The 26712-nt window shown below is 42.0% G+C and overlaps 1 protein-coding gene and 1 pseudogene across 2 annotated transcripts in view; one reads left to right on the forward strand and one right to left on the reverse strand.

Annotated features, from left to right (window-relative positions):
* The window catches only part of DOCK1 (dedicator of cytokinesis 1), a 530876-nt gene that overhangs the window by 332897 nt on the left and 171267 nt on the right, over positions 1 to 26712 (forward strand). The gene's annotated exons all lie outside the window — the stretch shown is intronic.
* On the reverse strand, positions 1991 to 2144 carry LOC130478470 (U2 spliceosomal RNA; annotated as a pseudogene).

A 26712-nucleotide genomic window follows, 5' to 3' on the forward strand; every position in this document is an offset into this window, starting at 1 on the left:
GATCCAGACAAATTAATAATTAGTGATTTTATTTTGGGGGATATGCAGTCTTGATTCCATGAATGTAAAAAAAAATGTTTAGCAAGAGTAGGGTTGCCAACCTCCAGGTACTAGCTGGAGATCTCCTTCTATTACAACTGATCTCCAGCTGATAGAGATCATTTTACCTGGAGAAAATGGCCGCTTTGGCAATTGGACTATGGCATTGAAGTCCCTCCCCTCCCCAAACCACGCCCTCCTCAGGCTCCACCCCAGAAACCTCCCATTGGTGGCAAAGAGGGTCCGGCAACCCTAAGCAAGAGGCTGAAGAAAGGAAAGTGGGACTGTCTTGCTGGCAGCAGCTGAATAAGATCTGGGCTGAGTTTTTCTCTTCTGTTGGCAGATATTTGTTGTGAGTAGAGAAGCGACCCTTTTGGTGCAATCCAAAGGTCATGAGCTGAAGGACTCATAATACAAAAAGAATATAAAATACAGAATATAGAAAAACAATCAAATAAAATGAATTACATTGAGATTACTACTATCCATAAAATTGACCTCATATGTTTCAATCAATATACTTGATAATTACCATCTTTAGCAGCATAACGACCATCTTTAGCACCATTAATAAACCCACATTACCACCTGTTAATTTCTTAATAAACTATTCCAACACAAATATATTACTAATTTATGGCTTCTATATAATCATGAAGGAGCCCCATGGCACAGAGTGGTAAGCTGCAGTATTGCAGTCCAAGCTCTGCTCACAACCTGAGTTCAATCCCAACAGAAGTCGGTTTCAGGTAGCCGGCTCAAGGTTGACTCAGCCTTCCATCCTTCCGAGGTCGGTAAAATGAGTACCCAGCTTGCTGGGCGTAAAGGGAAGATGACTGGGAAAGGCACTGGCAAACCACCCCGTAAACAAAGTCTGCCTAGTAAATGTCGGGATGTGACATCATCCCATGGGTCAGGAATGACCCAGTGCTTGCACAGGGGACCTTTACCTTTATATATAATCATGAACTGCCTCTTATTTAATTTTTCTTATTTATAATATTTTAACATTATACAAAACAATCTTATTTAATCTAGACATGTTATCTCTCAGATCACTTGACTCTCAGATATCATCTTCCCTCTCAACCCAAGTTTTGAGAAGAATATATATAGTAGAGTTTCCATTTATCTTGAAGCTCTTTAATTGGCCTTTTGTTCACAAAGTTTGTCAGTTTTGCCATCATCACATATTCTGCTAATTTACTCTTCCAATCCTCTATATCTAGGCATTCGTCTGATTTCCATTTTGCTGCTAATGTGACTCTAGCTGCTGTTGTCATATATTTTAACAGGTCTTCTAGAGTTTTTGTGATGCCTGTTGGTATGATTCCCAGCAATGTGTTTTTCGGTTCCATTAGGAATTTGAATCCGGTGCATTTCCACATGTATTTCTTTCCAATACTTCTTGATTCTTTTGCAGGACCACCACCTATGATAAAAAGTCCCTTCATTCTCCTTGCATTTCCAGCATAGTCCTTTATACTCCCTGTTCATTTTCTGAATGTCTTTAGGAGTTATATACCATCGATAAAACATATACCAATTTTCTCTCAACGATTGGCTGGCGGTAAATTTTATCGCTTTAATCCACAGTGTCTCCCATTGTTGTATTGGAATTTCTTCTCCTAGGTTTTGAATCCACTTCACCATACACAGCTTAACCTGTTCAGTTTCTCTGTCATACTTAAGTAATAGTTTATAAATACTTCCCAATAAATGGTCCTTAAGTTGCATTATCAAATTTTCAAAATCAGTTAAGTCTCTTATCCCTTCATTTGAAAGCGTGTTTTGTACCTTTTTGTATTGACTATTATATTATAAAATTTAATATATATATATATATATATATATATATATATATATATATATATATATATATATATATATATATTTGTTTTTAAAAAATGAGCTGAAGGACTCTGCCCTTGGCTTATTGCCTGTGGCTCACAGCCTGAGTCCTAAACCGTGCAATGGATCTGACTAAGACGTGGAGTATTTTTATTTGCTTAAATCTTGTTATTTAAATTGTATTTATTAAATTGTATACTGTAAGTCTACACTTGATACTACACTTGATCTTAGCCAAAAGACTGAGAAGCGATACTGTAAGTCGGTTTGGGTACCAACTGGGGAGAAAAATAGATTACTTAAGTAAATAAATAAGATGCAACAATCTGCCATATGATGTGCTAATTCCAAGCCACAGCACCGTATTATACGACTGGTATTGTGCCTATAATGGTATCATCTATTTGTGTGCCCTTGTAAACTTGTAGTAGCTCGCCATGCAGTTGTTTAATATTGTTCAGCATGGCAACTCAGTGACCTGTGACTTACAGTGCAAGCCTAAACAGAGTGAAAGCATTCTATGTCCATTGACTTCAGTGGATTTAGAAGGGTGTAATTCTGCCATTAGCCACTAATTCCTAAACCTCTCTTGGGGTAGGACCAGCTTGCTCAAAAGTAATATGGCGTGGAGTTTGGTTTGTGAGATTAATAGTGCTGTCCTATGCAGAATTATTCCAGTCTCAGCCCATTGAAACCAGTGGGTTTAAACTGTAGTGACCCTGCATAGCATTGCACTGTAATTGTCATAGCTGTGAAGCTCAGTGGTTTTTACAACAACAAAAAAATTCTATTAGCCTATGTCACTGGATTTCTTTGTTACCTAATGAGATAACTGTAAAACTCTGGTTAGAGTGTTGGACTAGGATTTGCTGGATTTGGGTTCAAATCCCCACCCTGCCATGAAGGTTGCTTGATAATCTTGGGCCAGTCACTGTCTCTGTCTGACAGGGTTGTTGTTAGGGTTGCCAGGTCCCTCTTCACCACCAGCGGGAGGTTTTGGGGCGGAGCCTAAGGAGAGCAGGTTTTGGAGAGGGGAGGGACTTCAATGCCATAGAGTCCAATGGCCAAAGTGGCCATTTTCTCCAGGTGAACTGATCACTATCGGCTGGAGATCACTTGTAATAGCAGGAGATCTCCTGCCACCACCTGGAGTTTGGCAACCCTAGTTGTTGTACTGATAAAATTGGAAAAGGATAGCCCGGTATGTCATCCTGAGCACTTTGGAGAATGAGCAGAATAAAAATGTAGATAGATAGTTGTTTCATGTGTGTGTACCTACTAAATTTACCTGTCATGAAACTATGAAATAGTTATCTGCAGTCTTACTTGAACATATGTTTTCAGCTCTGTCTGATCAGAACAGTGATATTTCTGGGTTAGATACTTTTTTGTTTATTTGTTAGCAGCTCCACTGGATATTAAATCCTGAAAATGGGGCTATTGAAGCCATTGTGGAGAGTAAAAGGGCTTATCTAGGCACTGTGGAAAGGTAACCATGTACGGTTACCTTTCCACAATGCCATAGAGTTCAATTGCCAAAGCGGCCATTTTTCTCCAGGTGATCTGATCTCTATCGGCTGGAGATCACGTTCTTTTGAGTAATGAGTTTTCTGCATTGCTTCCTAATAAATCAGAAATAAAATGTGGAGAGTGCCTCCTCCAAAACAAAAAAACAAAACACATACTCTATGTTGCTGCACGTCTGCTCTTCTTCCCTGGGCAGCTGGAAAAAACCCACGAAGCATAGCAAACTTGAAACCAGGAGAGTTCGTTTTCATTCTCCAAAAGTATTGACTTTGAGTTGGTGCTTATGCCATTTGAACTGGCTAGCTCATTACAAATCTGTCCGTTGCAGCTGAAGCGATTTTGCTGTCAAAAACAGTGAAGTGTGTCATTATTGAGTGAATCTGGTGGGGAAATTGGCTGATTAAGAAGGGAAAATCTTCTAATAGTTGGCTTGGGTAGCCAGCAGTAACAGGAATGGGGAATTTTTCTTTTCACAGTTTTACAGATCTTCAAATTTGCTAAACGCTCTCCTCAGTGTGACAATTATTGTGTTGTGCTTTAAAACTTATGTTGAGAGATCCTCTCATTTTCCTTCTATGTCTTGCCACTGAAATTACTTACGTTAATGATACTGTTCGTACGGCCAATTCGGCCCTTAACAATGTCACACTGAGATTCCTTGACTACAGAACTAGCCACAGATGAAAGGATAAAATTGATATTTTGGAACACTGTTATTTTAAAATCGTTAGATGAGACGTCATACATTGGCCCTGTTCCAGATAGCCCGTTTATATATATTTCGTGCAGTGGCGCTTTTAGTGTCCTCTTTTATCAGCATGCTGTATTTCATGCTGCTAATAAATCTGGGGAAAGGATTCAAGTCCAGAAGCAGCTTCTAATGAAGCACAGAAGAGCTACATTTGAAAAAAAAAAAAAGAGAGAGTTAAATGGGTGTTCTCATTTGCATCTCTGGGTGGCAGCTAATGTATTTTGTTTCAGTCAGCCACTGAAGTTAGGGTTGCCAACCTCCAGGTGGTGGCTGGAGATCTCCCGCTATTACAACTGACCTCCAGGCAACAGAGATCAGTTTTTCTGGAGAAAATGGCCGCTTGGGCAATTGGTCTCTATGGCATAGATGTCCCTCTCCAAACCCTGCCCAAAATGTCCAAGTACTTCCCATCCCGGAGCTGGCAACCCTAACTGAAGTGGTGGTACATCTGATGGGAGCACCTCAGTTTTGACATGGGGAGTTGTTTGGTTAATACTGTCTTCTTGTCCTCATATGGTGAAGAAGAAGAGTTTGTTTTTATATGCCGACTTTCTCTACCTTTTAAGGAGAATCAAACCAGCTTACAATTGCCTTCCCTTCCTCTCTCCATAACAAACACTTTGTGAGGTAGGTGAGGCTGAGAGAGTTAAGAGAAAACCGATTAGCTCAAGGTTACCCAGCTAGCTTCATGTGGGGAAACCAACTCGGTTCTCCAGGTTAGAGTCCGCTGCTCATGTGGAGGAGTGGGGAATCAAACCCGGTTCTCCAGATTAGAGTCCACTGCTCTTAACCAGAAGAAGAAGAAGAGGAGGAGGAGAAGAAGGAGAAGAGTTGGTTTTTATATGCCAATTTTCTCTACCACTTAAGGGAGACTCAAACCGGCTTACAATCACCTTCCCTTCCCCTCCCCACAACAGACACCCTGTGAGGTGGGTAGGGCTGAGAGAGCTGTGACAAGCCCAAGGTCACCCAGCCGGCTTCATGTGGAGGAGTGGGGAAACAAACCCAGGTCTCCAGATCAGAATCCACCGCTCCAAACCACCGCTCTTAACCACTGCACCACATTGTCTTACCACACTGAAAACTTACCAGTTCTGAGAGAGATAGACTACCCCAATCACTGTGGTGGATTTACTGTGTGTACAGAGGGGGAGGGGCACTTTCAATCAAGTCAATCCCAACGTGGAAACTTAAGCAGTGAAATCATTTAAATGACTGACCCTGCAACCCTAAGCAGAGGCATACCTTTCCAAGTCCACTGAAATCTGTGGACTTAGTAGGGTGTAACTCCATTTAGATGTGCACCGTGAATCAGCTTTTAAGATGTCCCTCTGAGATGGACTTTTGCTACACATTTTGACAGTAAAATTGGCAGGATATTCTTTTATTCGACATTTATGGAACAACAGATAAGCATTTTTTAAATCTGAGTGGTTTGGATTGCGCCTGAAACAGTAACTTGGGCATTATATGATGTGGAGTCTGGCGCAGAAACTTAAGTGCCAGGCTCAACAGCACAGTTCCAGACAAAGGAGGCTTCTGACAGGGATAAAAAGACTCAGATCTCCATTCCTACTCATGTCTGACAGAAGGGAGCTTTGGCTCTCAAAAGCTTATACCCTGAAAATCTTGTTGATCTCTAAGGTGCTACTGGGCTTGAATCTAACTGTTATGAGATAGTGAAAATCCCAGTAATAGGGATTACATACACAGCAAAACTAGGTTTGTAGCAAGTCCAGGGATGCCGCAAGGGCTAATTTGGCTGTATGCATGCCCACAAACAACTCCTCAACTCTTTCTGCAGAATTACATTATTTGGATTATGTAAGGCTTTGGAAAGAAGAAGCTGTGTTTTCTCCCCAGTAGGATCACAAAGAAACCGTTAAGGGTTGTAGATAACCTGTTAGTCTGTGAAGTGTAATTATAAGAGAGAGCCTGGACAATAATAAAGGTTCTGATTGTTCCTAGATATTTTGTATTTTAGATATAATAAAACTTCCGGGGGCGGGGGGGACACCTAAAGGGCAAATGTGATCAATGTGAAATTCCCTTGCTAGATTATTGCATAAAGAATTAGGGTCTTTCTTTTAGAAGCTGAAATGTGTTCTGGCCTTTCTGGCCATACTTTTCTTTTTAGTCATTAACAAATGTTTCTGTATTTTAGGAATCGAAAGATGAAAACAACCAGCTATTTTCACGCCACAATGCGATAAAAAATTAGTGGTACTTTTTGAGCTTGCTGTAAATTGTCGAAGAGGGTGGGGCTTCTACCACTGGAACACTAGATGGTTCTCTGGGGAGTTTTATCTGACTTTAGAAGAAATATTGATCTGCTTATAGGAATGAAGAGCAAAGTCTGAAACAAGGACTCCAGCTGAGATTCCTTAATTACCCAAAGTTTCAGGGATTTAGCATCTTCTCAGGGTCTCCAGGGGGGAGAAGTTGAATCTCAGAGTTGAGGGACCAGAAGCAAGGGGGCAAGTATTTACCACAGGGCCTGTAACCAGCCTTTTCCATTCCAAAGCTTCTCAGCATGTTTTCCAAGTGTTATTTTTTTTATCACAATGGGAAACCAGAACAGGCAAATTAAATCTATTTGAAACTACATGGGGAAATTCTGTACTGGAAAATTAGCTTAAAGAGGCTTGAGGTCTCTTTAAAAAATATGCCTTTAAGCTCTGCCTCTGCTCTGGCTATATGGTGCTTAGGCTCTGTCCCCTGAGGCTGAGCCTTGAGAGATCTGGCAGCCCTGTATTGTTAAGATCTTGGATATTCAAAAGCAACCATATTTCCTTTCAGGTATTTTCATTAGAACATAAGAACATAAGAAAGGCCCTGCTGAATCAGACCAAGGCCCATCAAGTCCAGCAGTCTGTTCACACAGTGGCCAACCAGGTGCCTTTAGGAAGCCACAAACAAGACGAGTGCAGCAGCACCATCCTGCCTGTGTTCCACCGCACCCAAAATAATAGGCATGCTCCTCTGATACTAGAGAGAATAGGTATGAAGCATGACCAGTATCCATGCTAACTAATAACCATGAATACCCCTCTCCTCCATGAATATGTCCACCTCCCTCTTAAAGCCCTCCAAGCTGGCAGCCATCACCACATCCTGGGGCAGGGAGTTCCACAATTTAACTATCCGTTGTGTGAAAAAATATTTCCTTTTATCTGTTTTGAATCTCTCGCTCTCCAGCTTTAGCAGATGACCCCGTGTTCTAGTATTATGGGAAAGGGAGAAAAACTTTTCCTGTCCACTCTCTCCAAACCATGCATAATTTTATAGACCTCTGTCTCCCCTTAGCTGTCTTCTTTCCAAGCTAAACAGCCCTAAGCGTCCTAACCGCTCCCCATAGGACAGTTGCTCTAGTCCCTTAATCATTTTGGTTGCTCTTTTCTGCACCTTCTCAAGCTCTGTAATATCCTTTTTTAGGTGTGGTGACCAGAACTGGACACAGTATTCCAAGTGTGGTCTCACCATAGATTTGTACAAGGGCAGTATGATATCAGCAATTTTATTCTCTATTCCTCATCTAATTATGGCCAGCATGGAATTTGCCTTTTTTACAGCAGCCGCACACTGGGTTGACATCTTCATTGAGCTATCCACTAGCACCCCAAGATCCCTTTCTTGGTCTGTCGCTGCCAGCACAGATCCCATTAGTGTATATGTGAAGTTGGGATTTTTTGCCCCAGTACGCATCACTTTACACTTGCTCACATTGAATCTCATTTGCCATTTTAATGCCCATTCTTCCAGTATGCAGAGATCCTTCTGGAGCTCTTCACAGTCCGATTTTGTTTTAACCACCCTAAATAATTTGACGTCATCTGCAAACTTGGCTACTTCACTGTTTAACCCCAACTCCAGGTCATTGATGAACAGGTTGAAAAGCACCGGTCCCAACACAGATCCCTGAGGCACCCCTCATTTGCATGCTTCCTGTTGTTAAATTGTTTTCCTCACCTTTTTTAAAAATATTTATGAGCAGGAAAATATTTCTGCTACTAAAACACCATTTTCTTTATGTTAAATGTATCTGCTGAGTACCTTAGTTGTTTATGCAGACCTTTGTACAAAACATAACCGTGAACAAAAACATCTCTTCACTGCATACTAGCAACTGACTTTGCTATCGCAGAACTGAAGGTCCTAAGCTGTCGAGCTGTACTGATGCTTTTTTGTGGTTGCTTGCATTGAGGTGCAAACATTTGTTTAACCATACATCACATGAACACATGAAGCTGCCTTATACTGAATCAGACCCTTGGTCCATCAAAGTCAGTATTGTCTACTCAGACCAGCAGCAGCTCTCCAGGGTCTCAGGCTGAGGTCTTTCACATCACCTACCTGCCTAGTCCCTTTAACTAGAGATGCCGGGGATTGAACCTGGGACCTTCTGCATGCCAAGCAGATGCTCTACCACTGAGCCACGGCCCCTCCCCATCGTCTCCAGCACACTTGAGTGTTCGATCTTCTGCCTCCTACCTTGAAAAAAAAAAAGATGCGTTATGACATCTGTTTAGTGATGTTACCCATGCTTATAATTACCTGGTTTGAATTTGTTCATTTCATGGAGCTCAAATGTATTACAAACCAAGCATCATTTGCCCAACTAGTTCCTCTCCAGTTTAGGAACAAAACGTTCAGCATTTGGGGTGACTGTCTTGTTTTGTAGGCACATGTACAAGAAGTCTACCCAAAGAGGGAGCAACTGTAATGGAACAACTAAGCAAATTTCTTAAAAACTGTACATGCTTCTTTGCTAAGGAGAAAATGTTCACAGAATGCCCTGTGCTTTTGGCTCAGCCCTGCACAGTACTAGCCACAAGCTAACGGGCAAGCTATTGACAAGTTTCCTGTTAATATATGGAACATTAACATGCATGACAGTGGTTTACAATTAGCACATTTTCCAAAACACTGCGAATTGAGTTCACCAGATGGTGTTCTGCATAGTGATGAATGCCGATCAGACTGCTTCTTTGTAGAGTTGAATTAAATGTGTATCAGATACAATAATGCATGCATAGTAGGATGTGCGAGGTTAGCTAAGACAATCTTTACTTTCTCTACTGCCTTTCTCACACATGTTTCTCAAAGCATGCTGTCAGGCCCTACCCCCCCCCCCCACACACACACACACACAAGCAGTTTGGGCACTAGTCTCTCTAAATATTTATTTTTCAGTCTCTGAGAGCCAGTGTAGTGCAGTGGCTAAGAGCGGTGGACTCTAATCTGGAGAACCGGGTTTGGTTCCCCACTCTTCCACATGAGTGGCGGACTCTAATCTGGTGAACCAGGTTGGTTTCCCCACTCCTGCACGTGAAGCCAGCTGGGTGACCTTGGCTAGTCACAGTTCTCTCCGAACTCTCTCAGCCTCACCTACCTCACAAGGTGTCTGTGTGGGGAGAGGAAGGGAAGGCGATTCTAAGCCGGTTTGATTCTCCTTAAAAGGTGGAGAAAATTGGCATATAAAAACCAACTCTTCCTCTTCCATGGAACTTTCTCCAGGTGTCACGTGTTTAAAGCCTGTTGATCTGTCCATCCTTTTCATCTTCACAGTCACGTTGTGAAGAATTGCAAGCCATGAATGAGCAGTACAGACTATATGCTGGAGAGAATCAGAAAAATGCATCAACATTGTCTTCACTACACTGCCTGAAAGTACCAACAAGGGCATGCTCCAGTATTCAAAACTCTGTGCTTAAAAGCAAAACAGCCAGGCCTACAATGTGCTAAGATTTTTTTAAAACTGATTGTTCTAATTAGAAGTAGAAACCCAAAGAAAATTTGAGGTATGAAAGAAGTTCTCGATGTAGTTTGTAAAGTTTGCTTAAAGAGGAGATTGGGCAAAGACAGGTATTGAGATATGTACTTATTACCAAGAAATGTGAATGACTGCTTTATACTCTTTCAACTTGCTATCTCAGAATTACTTGGTGGGCATATTTCAAAAATCTAGCTTGAGGATTTTATATTATAATAAAGAACTAAGGTAGGGAAACATTTTCCTTGGTCATCACCCTGCCAACTATATTAAGCTGAAAGGGATGTAACTAGCCCTTTACTGAGAAGTCCCCCCCCCCAGTTGATAATTTATATTTGGGGCTTATTCATGCATTATTTTCTGAAACCAGTATGATCTACCAGTGTCTCAGGCTTTTACATACACTTACCCAGAACTCTCTACCACCCTAGCTGGAAGTACCTCCTAACCCAGCAGACTTCTGCATTCATTTGCCATCTGGAATCTCTGAACCTGGTATCTACCCAAAATAATCCAATATGAAGATCCTAGGCAGTCATAACTGGTATCTTTCTTTGTTAGCCATGATTATATATGGAAAGAAGGTCTGGGAGGTGAAACTCAAAAGTTTGGTTATCTCTTTCATAAGGTAACATCTGGATATTTTCTTCATTCTTAATATCCATTTCTTTTCCCCAGTTATTCAGAGTTGATAATTTCCTCTTCCTTTTTGAATATGTTAGTTTGAGAACTTTTCGTTGAGAGGTAGTATATAAATGAACTAAGTCTATTCCTCCTACACATAAGCCTCACACTACTGAAAGCAATCTTGCAGAATCTATATAGGAAAAGTGTACTTTTTGCTGCTGCTACTACTGCTGTTTCAAATTCAGTGCTGCGCAGAATTAAGGAATCATAACTTCATTATAGCCAATGTACGAATATATGCCTATCCTTTGATTAGATTTGTTTCTTACCAACCTAACGCTTGTATATACAGCCAGACATTGCAAAGTTGATTCTTTTCATCTCTCATACCTGTTATTTTTGTAATCTTATAAAAGGGGCAAAAAATAAGAGGCGGTTTCTGGTCTGATAAGAGCTCAGTTCTTTATCATAGGCCGACTGGCTTAGTATTTTGAGCAGGAACATAGAAATTCTGTTGAGATGTCAAGATTCGCCAAGAGACTAAGAATAGCTTTAGATATATATGCACTATGACAAAAGTTTCAGCTTCTGTACTCCCCATCATGCATGAATGTATGTTCACAGCATCTGTTTCTGGTGACACAGCTAAAGCAACATAGCAGTGTAAAAAGCAGGTTAAGCTTATGACATTTACTTGTATAATGAAATGTCAATCATATGTTGTGGAGGCAATGTGGAGTCAACTGGACATAACCTGATTTGCTTTGTTGTGTTTTCTTGGCCATCAATTCTTGTTCTCTCTATTCCATGGGTTCTTGCCCTTGATTTCCTCATGTTTTGATCTTCTTTGGGTTTTCCCTTCAGCCCTATTCATAGGGTTGCCAACCTCTAGATAGTTACAATCCAAAGAAGAGGCACCTGCGTGCCAGTACCACTTAAGGTTAGGAAAACAGCCCTGGAGAACAAGTATACAAAAGTAGCAAATTCTTATTAGGTGCTTACACATTAATGACATACAACAGTGGGAAACATACAAGAATATATACAATATATACAACTATGTTTGATGCAGTCTTTGTGCAACAGTTGATGAAATCTTCCTGGTGTATATTCCTTGATAATAACAATACAGTGTAGTCCAATGAATGGTAAACAGTCAAACAATTCCCAAAAATAAAATTGATGGGAGAAGATGAGGGGACTGCCGTTTCAAAGTCTTTGTGGCTACACTTTGGAGTATCCTTCAGGGAACCTGCATATCTATTTGATGTCATACTAGACAGAAAATCAATTTGGAAACATAAGTTTGAATGGATTTGGGGCTGAAGAAAAGACTTTGAAACGGCCGTCCCCCCATCTTCTCCCATCAATTTTATTTTTGGGAATTGTTTGTTTACCATTCATTGGACTACACTGTATTGTTATTATCAAGGAATATACACCAGGAAGATTTCATCAATTTTTGCACAAAGACTGCATCAAACATAGTTGTATATATTGTATATATTCTTGTATATGTTTCCCATTGTTGTATGTTATTAATGTGTAAGCACCTAATAAGAATTTGCTACTTTTGTATACTTGTTCTCCAGGGCTGTTTTCCTAACCTCCAGATAGTAGCTGGAGATCTCCCACTATTACAACTGATCTCCCACCAATAAAGATCAGTTCACCTGAAGAAAATGGCCACTTCGGCAATTGAATTCTATGGCATTGAAGTCCCTCCCCACCCCAAACTCCGCCCTCCTCAGGCTCTGCCCCAGGTATTTCCCAACCTGGAGCTGGCAATCCTACCTATTCAACTGTAGTCTAACCTGGAATTAGGTTAGCAATGTGGTCACAATGTGTGTACACATGAACACATGAAACTGCCTTATACTGAATCAGACCCTTGACCCTTCAAAATCAGTACTGTCTACTTAGATTGGTAGCAGCTCTCCAGGGTCTCAGGTAGAGGTCTTTCACATCACCTACTTGCCTAGTCCCTTTAACTGGAGATGCCGGGGATTGAACCCAGGATCTTCTGCATGCCAAGCAGATGCTCTACCACTGAGCCATGGCTCATGTAGATGAGCATCATAATGTTTTTCCTGAAGAAGGTGAAACCAATGCTATTCTCCTAAACAATTTCTATAGGGCAAGTTGTTGGCAGGTGCAAACAGTCAAACAGGGGCAAAGAGAGTAATTTTCTATATTTGCCAAAGTTCCAATGGGTTTTTAGTTCCAATGCCTTAAGAGAGCTTTTTCTTACTTCTGTCCTTAGGTGATGTTACATTGCGTGTGTGTGTGTGTGTGTGTGTGTGTGTGTGTGTGTGTGTGGCTGTTTTCTAGATAAAAGATCACTGGTTTCCCAGTCTCACTTTATTATCTTCACATCCTACTCAGGTTTCTGGCAGTACCTCTCATACTGTGTTTCAAAGTGAGTGAAGGTGGTTCAGGAGGAGTATGTTGACAGATACATTCATTTGCAGGCAAACAGAATATTATTACAGAGGATTTTTGCAGTGGTATATTTACTTTCTGGTTTGCTCTGTTAGCCCACATAGCCTACAAAAACAGTGTTTCTGACCCCCAAACAAGCACTGCCATAGTAGTCTGTCTGGAAAGTTAACTACCTAGAAAACCACTGTTCTTCTGTGCCCTTCTGTAAGTGAGCATGCCTTTCGTTGTTTAAAGGTGCAAAAAAATTCCTATTCTGCTGGAGTGAAATAGCATACATTATAACCAATGAGCCAAACCGAAATAAATAGAAATCAAGTATAAATGGCTAAAGAGTTATTAGGATGCAAACCAATAGTGACAGAACAGAGCCCAGTATGTGAAGATATTTTCAACAAGCAAATAACCATTGTGATTTTCAGTTTTGAAGTATCCCATTTACAAAGCCATTATTGCATATTTTGCTGTGATTACAAACGTACACAGGACGACAAGCAAACAATACCATTCCTTGCCCAAATATTATTGAAAGCAGGTCTTTTTCTTACCTCATCCAATCAGCCCATTATATCATTTCTAAGACAAGTGACACCATGAAATGGAGCGGGTGTATGCCATTATAAATGTCCATGTGATTTACTGCATGCACTTTAAAAATGAAATATTAAGGTCACTTTCACGTTTTAGAGGAGGAAACTCTTAAGAGTAAAAATACAAGGCTATCGGTTGATTTGAAGAACATCCACATGTAAGAAGCAAACTTTAAGGCCCCGGGGAAGCCAGGCGAACCGTGCCTTTTGGAATGGACCCATAACAGTATGGCAATGGAAAACAGGGTGAAATCTCTATTTGACAACTAAAGTGTAGCTAACTGGAAGCTACTCGATTAAAAAGCGTATTCTCTGCCTTGTTTTTTTTATAGAAGAATGTTAAATACTTTAAATGTCAGTGAAATGTCAGTGAACTAACTTCTTAAGAGTGGCGGATTCTAATGTGGAGAACCGGGTTGATTCCCCACTCCTCCACATGAAGCCTGCTGGGTGACCTGGGGCCAGTCACAGTTCTCTCAGAACTCTGTCAGCCCACTAACGTTGCCAGCTCCAGGTTGGGAAATACATGGAAATTTGGGGGGTGGGGATGGAGCCTGAGCAGGGCTGGGTTTGGAGAGGGGAGAGACTTCAATGCCATAGAGTCCAATTGCCAAAGCAGCCATTTTCTCCAGGGGAATTGATCTCTGGAGATCCGTTGTAATTTGGATGGATCCTATCACTCCCTTCCACCAAGTGTTTCTCTAATAGAGCAAGACACACACACACACCCAGTTCATTAGAGGAAGCCTTTCTGCATCAGAAAAAGACATTCTTCATTGTAAAAATCTTTCTCTGTTGAAGGAAGAATGAGTGGGAGAAGGTCATAGGAGTTCTAGCATCCAACCCTATGCTTTTAAAATCCTGGGCTAATGGTAGCTAGGCCGGCAAAAACAATGCCTGTCCTGTGAATAATCTCTGTTAGTTAGCAAAGGTCTAAGGATGAAATAATCTGATATGCACAGCTTTCTTAAAACTTTTACTCATATACAGGACTTAAGATTTTGGGAACAGCGGTCCTGATTAGGGGTTCCTTCTTTGGGACTTAATGCTGGAAAGTAGAGCCTGGTGGATGAAGGATAGACTCAGGGCAGTATCTCATTGGTTGAGGGTAGTATTTGGCCAGTTAGGGACAGAGTCAATGTTTATGGATGGAAACAAAGAAGCCATGTAATAAGCAGAGTCTGGAAAACAGAGTTTTAGGGTTGCCAACCTCCAGGTGGTGGCTGGAGATCTTCTGCTATTACAACTGATCTTCAGCTGATAGAGATCAGTTCACCTGGAGGAAATGGCCATGTTGGTAATTGGACTGTATGGCATTTAAGTCCTGCCCTTCTCCAAAACCCGCCCTCCGCAGGCTCTGCCCCCAAAATCTCCAGGTATTTCCCAACCTGGAGTTGGCAACCCTATAGAGTCTACAGCATTTGTCCCCTAATTTTGCTTATTCAAAAAAAATGTGCTATTTACTAGTTGGCCCAATAAAATACTGATTGAAAATGAGGAAGTTTTGCGTTTGGATAATGTGAACAAATAGTCTGACATGTGCAGAGAAAGAAAAATGGGAAGGAAAAGCATTAAGAGTTAAGAGGCCTTGCCAGGCCTTGCCAACTTTTCCTTGGCTCTAGGAGCCAGCTCAACAATTCAGGAGCCAGGCTCATTTTTCAGCCTTTGGGTTTTATGTTTGATTGACCATATTTTCTAACTAGTGCAATTAAAAACAAACAAAAAACCTTAATCCTAAACTGCAGTTTCTCATAATTTTATTAAAGGTACAATGAAAGTGTTATGATAAATAAATATGGAACCGTGGTGGTCATAGTCATAAGAAGAAGCTTAACCCAGACCCTGACATCCCCCCAATTTTTCAGAATTTCATAGTTGTTTTTAAAAGCTCCATTTAATTAAATATTGTAGCCAGTATAAAAAAGCAACCGGTTAAGAAATTAGTTGATCCGTCACCACTGAATGGTGCAAAGTTAGCATGTAAATAAGCAATGACAAGAACTTAGTGTACAAACTTTTTTATATCATACATTAAAACATATTCTGATATGAAATACTGTGGCTCTCTGAGAGACACTATAATGTAGTAATTCCTGAAAGTATTAGGCAACATAATGAAATTTCTGGGTTTCCACGTTGACCTGGCTCTTGGTTCTTAGTCCTGCTCTAAATTCTTCTTTGCTTTGCTGTTACATCCAGCAGTTTTTTCCAAGTTTTATGGGCTTGCCACAGATGTGTAGGAATCTGAGATGTATTTACTTCTCACACTAACATTCACAGGGTCTCTCTATCAGCAGAAATGTTTCAAGTGGTTAACTATGGAATTAATCTGGGTTGTTTGCACCTAGTGGTAGAGCTGATTGCTTCTATTTGTCAGGTGTTTTCGAGCTTCTAGCAGAAAAAAATTGTTCTGTTTGGAATCAAGGTGTCTGCCTCTGTAGTAGCAGAAGTAATTCTCTAAGAAACAACCAGAAGCTCACTGCTTCCTTTTCTAGTCTACGATGGGCTCTGAATTGTTTGGAACTGTAAAACCCACAGTAGCTGAGTTTAGATCACAGATTTCTGAAAATGTTACAAAGAGGGTGCCACAAATATTAATATGTATTGTATATAGTGTACAAGTTGCTCTTTAGCATATAGTTTCTACCACCTGTTGCGTCAGAAGTTGAACACACATGAAGCTGCCTTATGCTGAATCAGACCCTTGGTCCATCAAAGTCAGTAGTGTCTACTCAGACCGGCAGCAGCTCTCCAGGGTCTCAGGCGGAGGTCTTTCACATCACCTACTTGCCTAGTCCCTTTAACTGGAGATGCCAGGGAGCAGTCTTCTGAAGAAGTGAAGCAAAATATATAATGGCCTTTTATCCAGGGACGTTTCCCTGTGGTCACCCCCGCCGACTGCTTCGGGGTTTCCTTTTGATTATGCATGCTGTTTCCAACAGTCAGAGGTCAGCTTGCTCTCCCTGTGTTTGGCCATGTTTTCCAGATGCCATTTTAACCAATATCTGGAAAATGCAAGCAAAACGTGCGCGGAGAGCACTGACAGGCAGAAAAGGCATGCATAATCAAAAGGAAGCCCTGAAGCAGTCGGGGTGTGTGTGTGTGTGTGACCGCGGGGAAATGTCCCTGCATAAAAGGTCAACGTCTACAGAATTCTAAATGCGTGTTTTTCTGGTCTAAGATTATCCTAAATAGGTTAGTTGGCCTTATGATACAAAGCTTGCGGTTATTATCTTCCCACAGTTCTAAAAAAACCCCTCTTAACTTATTTAGCAGGATGTATTACAAGCTGTACAAATCACATTAGATAAATCGTTTCCACCTGGAGGACTGCAGCTGACAAGTTCTTGTGATGATCCTCTTTTAAAGAAAATATCCATACACTAATCTGATTGCCACTGATTGCACCATTACAGAAGTACTTGCATTCTCCAGAATACAACAGTGAGATCATTCTGTAATGGATAAATTGCTTTCTGTCAAAAGAATAAACAATTTATGTGAGTGTTACAAAATTTTTGGAGATTAATTGTGTATATAACTTCATTATAGAAATAAAAAGAAGTAAATGCTTTAATAAGCTGTTGTTGTCTTAGTTATATCTTTCCTTTTAGATCCCAGTTTGTTCATCAAAATAAAACAGTACTTGTGAACTAGAGGATCAATGCAGAAGTAACGTCAAGCAATGGTTTAGCATTTTCTGCTAGAGCCTCTAGCTCATGTCGTTTGCTGCCCAATTCTTGTTTCATAGCAAACCATAGTTTGTCAGTAGATCTGAACTGGCCAACACTACTTCGCTCTTGTCTTCCAAATCGGAATTGGAAACCATGATGCTTTGCCATTCTGCTATGGAAGATTATCACAAACAGTAGTTCTTCGGTTCTGATGTCTTGGCAAACCATGGCTTGCCATAAAAAAGAGGGAAGGGATCACTGTGCACAAGGTAGAAGTGGTTATATACCTCAAGCTCTCTCTTTTTTAACTTGTGGCTGGGCAGGAGGGAGGATTTGACATTAATGTTGCATTGGTATCAAGTAATGGATTTGTTGGTATCAAATAATGGATTTAAGATTAAGAACCGCGGGTCTAAATCAATTGCCCTCTTTCAACTTGATCCCATATTTCAGCCTATTTACTTTGGCCAGTGTGCTCAATGGCAGCATCAGAAAATTTAGCAAGCTCCTAGCCCTATAGCTTCACCCCTTCATCAGGTGTGCAATCCTGCCCTAGTTTATTAGTCATAAGAAACATAGCTGGCTTTTCTATGTATGATGAATTTCATGTTAGCTCATCCTATCTTTGAAGGTACAAGATGAAGGTACATGGTATTAATACCTCTCTATCTTTTATTTATTTCTTTATTGTAGCATTTCTAACCCACTTTTCCGCAAAGTGGCTTACAAAAGCAAAAAATATATATATAATCAAATGAATACAAACAGAGTCTTAAAATTCATAGGCCGTCTCTATAGCGATTAAAGTAGCAGTGATATAAATTATCATGGAGCCACAGTTAACCAAAGATAACTAATCCTCAATGATGCCAGCCTTAGATTAGCTCAATCTCAGACAGATGGGTTTTCACCAATCTCCTAAAGAGCAGAAGATTTCAGCCATGCCTCATGAGATGGAACATGGGACATTCCATAGCCTCATTGCTGCTTCCCTACCATAGATTGCCACCCATAAAACCTCTGATTGTCACGGCACACAAAATAGAGCCTCCTCAAATGACCTGGTTAAGTTCATATAGAAAAAAGCAGTCCTCCTGGTATCCAGGTGATGAACCATGAGCGCCTAAACCCTTTTAACGGTCAGCAGTTTTGATTTCTATCTGGAAACTAATTGGGCAACCAGTGAAGTTCAGTCAACTTTGGTTTAATGCTTCTCCTAGTAGTTAGCCAGCAGTAGATTGTAGTTCAGCAGTTGCATTTGGACTAAATGATGTTTCAAGAATGTTTTCAAGGCAGATCAGGCAGAGTGTGTTTCAGTAGACCAGCGGTTCCCAAACTGTGCTCCACGGAGCACTTGGTGCTCTGCAAAACATCTCCTAGTGCTCCGTGAAGAGATTGGAAAGAAAAATACTACTGTCATACTGTGTGGTATATAGGTGCTAGGTGAAAATTAGTGCTCCGTGACAAATGTCTCTCCTGAAAAGTGCTCCATGTCTCAAAAAGTTTGGGACATGCTTCCATACATAGGAGAAATTTGAGTGTTTTGCTCATGGAACACATTATCCTCTGTTACTATCAGGGTAATAACTAGGCTTGCCAACAGGCCAGGAGAAAAATGACCTTTCCCCTTAATAGATGCTTTATGTATGGAAACGGGCAATTTATGATATGGAGATAAATAGCATCACCACATAAATCATTAGGGTTGGCAACTTCAGGTAATAAAATGCGTGGAGATTGTGGGGGGAGCCTGGGGAAGTCAGGGTTTGGGGAGGGACTGCAGCGGGGTATAATGCCATCCTCCAAAGTAGCCATTTTCTCCAGGGGAACAGTCATCTGGGGATCATTTGTAATTCCTGGAGACGCCCAGGCCCCACCTGGAGGTTGGCAACCCTGTAAACAACAGTTCAGTAATCCTGTATTAAAGGGACAGGACTTTTTTTTCTCTCTAGGGATTTGGCAACTGTAGTAATAACACTTGTAGTCTCCATGGTTTATATTGGTTAGCACCTAAAATCCAAGTTTATATATTGGGCAGAGCTTTGTGCAGTATTAAGAAGTACCCAGAGCCATTCCAAATGCAAAATTTCTCTCTAATATGCCTGTCATGATTATAAAATAGCATGAAGACTGATTGTCTCCGTAACTCTTTTGATTTTCGCCAAGTTGTTTGTTCCATCTTCCTAACTTTAAAACATTTAGGCAACATGCCATCATTAGTAAATTACACCAGAAAACTTGAGCCAATTGCATTTAATGCTTGGGTTGTAATAATATTGTGCCAGATTAACAGGAATGAATAGATGTCAAGTAAATAATCCTGTTTTGCTGCTAGTTTATAATGGATTTGTTGACGAGAACCCGCTTTTCTATCTGTTTACATCATTGTAATTTAATAACCCATTTGTATTACTTAAGCTGCATATTTTGGAAATGTTGTCACAGGAAAGCAATTTGTAACAAGTGCTACGTAGAAGCTGCTCCCATAAAAGTGCTTTCTAAATTGCTTTGCTTGCAGCTACAGAGATTGCCGTAAAGAGTGATTCCTTGTGTTGGGTATTCAACCCCACAGGAGTAGCCACAGAGCAGAAAGAGAGACAACTTTATGATTTAAGATGGCGTAATACCCCAGTTGTGAAACAGAATGATATAAACTTCAATAGGCATGCAGAACATAACACTGCAATCTCCTAATGCCCCAAACAAGGTGGCTGATTTATTACCCGTTAGACTTTATTTCAAAGGGGGAAATACCGTGAATCACAGAAAATGAAAGGAAATTAAAAATTAAGATTATGCAGTCAAATTCCTTCCCCCTTTCTGGCCAATTCAGTATTTGTGACTTTATAATCTTTCAGTTGTAGTTATGATTGGATTTATTGTTGCTACCTATGCTATACAATTTGACGGGTATACAAAGGATGATATAAAATTATATCTGTTCCAGACAGATGGAATTCCGTGATGTGATTGCTGTACACATTTAGGATCTGCAGCACATAAAAATATCATTCACTTTGTCACAATAAATGTCAGGCCATATCCGTTTTGTTGCCTGATATGAATATTGTGTTACGAAAAAAAGACTAGTTGCTCATGCAAAGGACAGCTCACAAGCTGTTGTGCTCTGTTTTAAGAATCATCATATAGATTTTTCATCCAGAAATACATTTTTGCACCCTGTCTTGCAAGATTCCCAGCCCATTCCTGACCTTGAGGACTGAAAGTCCGTAGGGGGAGTGCAGGGGCCCATGGACTGCTGTGGGAGTGCAGCCCTGGTACACCAGCTCAGCCTCCCACTGGCATTTTGATGGGGCGCTTCCATGCGCCGTCTTTCCGGGGTGCAATCCAGGGGAGGAGCCGCCTTTAGGTGGCCTCCTGAGCCCTTACAAGCCAGGAAAGCCCCCTTTGCGTTCACCTTGATATACGCCACCATTTTAGGTGGTTATCCCCGTGGAACCCTATGGAGCAGTTCCACGGGGCTTGAGGGTGAGGGTAGCATTTTGGCTTTGGTGGGGGAGGCTGAATACTCCTTTGGAGGCAGCGCGGCTGCAGCACCTCCACCCACCGGCTGAGCCCTTCCCCTCAGGAATGGGCTGCCCAACTCCTTGTAGGATTCAAGTCCTGCTTTAGTCTAAGCCAGGCCGTTTGTCCGTGGTGCTGTGTGCTCTCTCTCAGTTGCTACCCAGGGTCTCAGGCAGACATAGTTCTTTATATATATTTTTCCAGGCATTTGTATGCTCTCTCCCCACACAGTGCAATACAAAAAAAGTTATTGAAATAATCTCATAGCTAGCAAGCCAGCCTCCCCCTCCCCATTCAACTAAAATGGCTGGAAGACAGTAGTAGCTAACACAGCAATCTTAAAACCAAATGAGACAGAAGAAGAAGAGTTGGTTTTTATATGCCGACTTTCTCTACCACTTAAGGAAGAATCAAACTGGCTTACAATCACCTTCCCTTCCCCTCCCCACAACAGATACCCTGTGAGGTAGGTGAGGCTGAGAGAGCTCTAAGAAAGCTGTGACTAGCCCAAGGTCACCCAGCTGGCTTGATCTGTAGGAGTGGGGAAACCAACCCGGTTCTCCAGATTAGAGAGCACCGCTCTAAACCACTGCTCTAAACCACTACACCATCTAAGGAAGAACAAACCAATAAAATTAACTAAAAATGGCTGAAATAAAGTTTTGAAAGAAAAAAGAGGGGAATAGAACCCAATCTAGTACTGAATTATATTCAGCAATGATGTCAGATGCAAGATGGGAAGATATTCCAAAGTAACCAGTGCAAAGGCCCTGTCACATCTGAAGAGATTTTTTTGGGGGGGGGGCTGTCAAGTCACAGCTGACTTATGGTGACCACGTAGGGTTTTCGAGGCAAGAGACGTTCAGAGGTGGTTTGCCATTTGCCTGACTGCACATCACTACCCCGGTATTCCTTGGAGGTCTTCTATCCAAATGCTAGCCATGCCTGACCCCGATTAGTTTCTGCAATCTGACGAGATCACGCAAATGCTAGCCTGGGGCTATCCAGGTCCTGAAGGTAGAGGAACACAAAGGTGGTGCTGATATTTACTTCTTCTTCTTCTTCTTCTTCTTCTTTTTTTTGTGCTGCCGCTCCAAAGAACCAGTGAACTGAGATGCTCAACACAATTCCTGGTCAGGGTTGTATGGGAACAAATTATTACTTCCCTTTCTTTGAAGTGTTTTCATTAGTAGAGGGTGCCAAGGATGGAAACAGGATCATCTGCTCCCCACACCTAAACAGATCAGAACAAGTACCGTATACATGTTAAGTATCCCTTAACCAGACTGTTTGGGACCAGAAGCGTTTCGTAGTTCGGATCTTTCTGGATTTTGGCATAGGCATGCTAGTGGTAGTTTCCTCCTCCCCGGAAGGAGGGCTGGCTTCCCTTTTTTAATCTCCCCTGGCTCCTGTCCTTATAGCCCCACCCTTTCCCATCCTCCTTCCGCCTTCCTGTCTCCTCTTTTCCCAGAGTGCCATGGCAGGAGGTGGTGGTGGTGGCGCTTTTCCCATCCAGCTGGCCATCTCTCTTCTTGTCTCTGGCAGACAGGTAGGTAAGTAGGCTCCCATGGCCAAAGTCCAGAGAAACCAGGTGGTGTGGATCTCAGTCAGATCCGCAGTGCCCTGCCTCTCCGAAGTCAGGAGAGGGTGGGCTGTACGGATCTACTTTCATGCCAGCTCAAAATGTCCAGTTTTTGTGTCAATCTGGATTTCAGCTGTCCATTTAAGGGATATACAACCTGTATATATTCAGGCATAGAAATATGGAGATGCGCATCCCTGGTCATCATTACCCCCCCCCCCGGTCTGGTCACATTCTCTCTGAGTTTTCCTCAAAGATGTATGATCATGAAACACATTAGAGCATATCAATTCATATATAAACAATAAACATATCCTTGAAAATAAGTTGTCTGTGTCTACAGGACACTGAGTGTTTGTCGTTATCTAATGCTGCAGGTTGTCTTGCATAAAAATTTCACGTTACACATTTCGAGTGAATAAAACCTCCTCTTCGAAAACATTCCATTAATTCCAAATCAGCAAATATTTCATGGGAGTGTTTTCTTTTAACAGTGCTACCAACATTTCCCCAACTTTTCCCTTGAAAAAAAGTCCTGGGTTGGGGGGACCATTCCCCCAAAACGTTTCTGATTCTTTCCAGGCTTTCACATCTCTATAAAAGTACATTCTGGAGCTTAAGCAATTAATCAGCTTTGCATATCCCGATCCCCCCTTTTCTTGCTTTCCTAGTTGTCAGCCCTCAGGACGTATCCTGTGTCTCTAGAAGTGAACGAGGCCGAGTCCTTGGTTTGAGAGCCAGTTTGCTTAAAGTGGGTGCTCTAAGAACCTGGTGTTTTCCATTCTCAGTAAGCTGACATGACTGTTTAGATGTCTTGAGGTTATCATAGTGATGGTTTCTATTTATAGGGTTGCTTTACAATGCAAAGGGCAACATATGTAAATTATTGTTCTGCAAAAAGTAGACCAGTTAATGTCGGGAAAGAGTTTTAAAGGAATTCCTGCATAATGTTTTTTTTTCTTTACCAAGGCCAGGAAGTCAGCAAGCAGAACAAAAATACAGATCTGGAATATATTTAAGAAAATGACTTTCTGTGGGTTTTTCCCCCAGTGTGCATGACTAGAGCACCATATGTTGTAAACATTCTGATCTTGTCTGACATAATCAGCACATGAATATTACAGAAGGAAAAAAAAGGGCACGGCAATGCAAGGTGAATTTGCCACGCATGGAGCTGATTTAATTATGTTTTGTTAATACAGAAGCATTCGAATCTTGTCACAGTAGCATCGCTCAAATTGATCTAAGTACTGAGTTGTACATCACGTTTTCCAGGCATGGAGCAGTTCCTCCAAGTGACGCCCCTCTGTGCTTCCCTTGCCCCAGGTTCCTGCCGTCAGATCTGGAGATTGTACTCATCATGCTAAGGGATAGATATCAGTTTACACACATGCACACATTATTTCCATAGGGACCCAGACACAGGACTTGTTTTCTGGAAATGCCTTGTGTGTCCCTGGGAAAAGCACTAGGTTACTTGGCCCCAATGTATATATTTATTTAGTACATTCTTATCCCATCTTTCCCCCAAAGATCTCAGGGCAGATGTCACGGGGGGGGGGGCTCCTGCCCAAGCCTCCCGTGCCCTCTCCCGGGGGCCCCACTCACCTCAGACGCTGGGCGAGGGGCAACTCTGACCCCTTCCCTCACCGGCGCGACAGCAGGCCCGGCCCCTCTCTCTCCCCAGGGTTCCAGCCAGGCAACGGGGGAAGAGGAAGACGCAATGCCGCGGCAGGAGCCAACAAGCCCGGAGCGGCCGCAGCAGCTGCAGCTAGGCCCAGCCAAGCCGCGGCACCCGAGAAAATGCCCGCCCTGATCAACAGCTAATGGTCAGGCAGGCCAGAAGGGGGCAGGGGCGCACAGCACGCCCGAGGCCACGTGGCTGGGAGGAGGCTTCCTCCCCAGCCTCCCCAATAAAGACTTCTAGGGGGTGGGGCCTGGGAGGAGTCAGGGAGGGACTTCTCTGGCCTGGAGGGTATAAAAGGCCAGAGAAGTCAAGCAGCCGGGGAGGATAAGAGTCAGGTCTTGCCTGCAAGGTGTATCCTGCGGCAACCTGGCAACTTCCAAAGGAGAGTCAAGCTCCGACTTCCCCTCGGATTGGTCTGAGGCAGAAGAGACTGTCTCAGCCACAAAATCCTCCAGGCCAGAGGCCCCTTGGGCGGAGGGGGTTACCGCCCCTCATGACAGCCGAGATCTCAGATCTCTGTCATTTTACCCTCACAACTACTCTGTGAGATAGGCTAGGCTGAGAGAAAGTAATTGGCCCAAGGACATCCAGTGACCTTCATGGAACATTTGAATCTGGGATTCCCAGTTCCTAATCCAACCACTGCATCAAGCTGGCTCCCACACAAAACAATAGTTCAAGTATATCTTTGTCAGAAAGAAACCTAGGAAAAATAGGAAGAGAAGTGGGTGGAAATCAAGTAAAATCAGTGTTTCAATTTCTTAAAACTGCATCCCAAAGGAAGACAGCATCAGAAAATGCAATGTTACCCATTACTATATGGCAACATTGATTGATGCATGTGGAGAAAGACCCCAAAAAATTGTTAGCTGGGGACAGGAAGGCAAGAACTCTTTTTAAGATCACTATATTGGCTGCCAGTCTGTTTCTATGTACAGTTCACAGTGCTGTTGTAGGGTTGCCAACATCATGGCAGAGGCTGTAGATCTCCTGGAATTACAACTGATCTCCAGACTACATAAATCATTTATTTATTTAAAACATTTATTCCACTCCTCCTGGAGAAAATGGCTGCTTTGGAAGGTAGACTGCCTGGAATTATACCTACCGAGGTCCCTCCCCTCCCTAAACCCCACTCTCCCAGGCTCCACCCTCAAATCTCCAGGCTATCCGAACCCAGAGTTGGCAACCTTAGCTGGTGTTAACCTTATTAACCTTAATGTCGTGACCAAGGCACCTCATATCTGAAGGATAACCTAGAATCATAGAGTTGGAAGGGAACACTTGGGTCATCTAGTCCAAACCCCTGCACAATGCAGGAAATTCACAACTACCTCCCCCCCACACACCCAGTGACCCCTACTCCATGCCCAGAAGATGGCCAAGGTACCCTCCCTGTCATGATCTGCTTAAGGTCATAGAATCAGCATTGCTGACAGATGGCCATCTAGCCTGTGCTTAAAAACCTCCAGGGAAGGAGCACTTACCACCTCCCAAGGAAGCCTGTTCCACTGTTCCTCTACCTATATATGGCCCCAAGGTAGCTCCAGTTGTCATACCAAGGATTATTAGTAGTTCCTCCACTCAGGTTAATGAGAACTTCCTTGGTCGTTTCAGTTTCAGTCAACTTTATTGGCACAAAACCTTCGGCTTTTTTGGTGACTGCTCCTGGTCTAAGGAACGAGCTTCCCAAGGATATGAGGAAGGCCGCCGTCTTGCAAATAAATTTGAGACTCTGTAAGGCAGAACATTTCCAGTGCACTTTTGGAAGCTCATGAGTAAAGCTGTTACGATGGGATGTTAGCTTGCTTTCTGATTGTGTGAACTGTATTTCTGCTAATTGAGTTTTTCTTTCTCAGTAGCAAGTGTAGGGAATACTGTAACTGTTGATCTGAAAGAAGAATAAATTAAGATAGTCTCCATTTGTTTAGCAGTTTTGCTCATGGGCAAAAAGTCTGTTGAGTTTGGGTTTGTTCTTTACAGCACAAACTTTCTGGAGAAAATGTTTATTTCTTGGGTTTTAATAGTGATTTTTCCTCTTGTGTATGAACAGATAATCTACAGCCTCTGGTGGATCTGGTACAAGTTTTCTTATCATGTTTTAGTACGCTTATAAATATAACATGTGCCTTTTTTGCAGTGGGATGTAGAGCTGGATTCTTTTTAAAGGTCGGAGTTGGTTCTGTGGCTTTCAGAAGCTGGACTGGTCTCAAATATCTGGGTCGCATGAAAGTGTAGTCATGGAAGTGATTGCAAACAAGGCCTTAGGATAAGGCAAGTTCCATATAGGTCTAACTGAAATGTGATTGTACTAAAGGTGTATCAGTGCACATTGTTAAATTTGGTCTTATGCAGGTACCTCTGGACATGACAAACCCAGATATATGACAGAAGGCAACAACTACACTCTAATGAACTCCAGTAAATTGTGGTACTTCAGTATGAATATCGCACAAAGGGCGTAAAGCTTCTGCCCATCCAGCTAGAGGTTGCTTATCCTGCTGAAATGCTTTCAGATTACATACTTCAGCAAGGTCTGCCTGGTTCCTTATCAATGTGCACAAAGCAACTTAATGATAAAGACATGCAAGCTGTAATATAATGAGCACAATGCACCAAGTTCTGCAGCAGCTTTTCATTCTCTATT

The sequence above is a fragment of the Euleptes europaea genome, chromosome 5 (genome assembly GCF_029931775.1).
Source record: "Euleptes europaea isolate rEulEur1 chromosome 5, rEulEur1.hap1, whole genome shotgun sequence".
NCBI lineage: Eukaryota > Metazoa > Chordata > Lepidosauria > Squamata > Sphaerodactylidae > Euleptes > Euleptes europaea.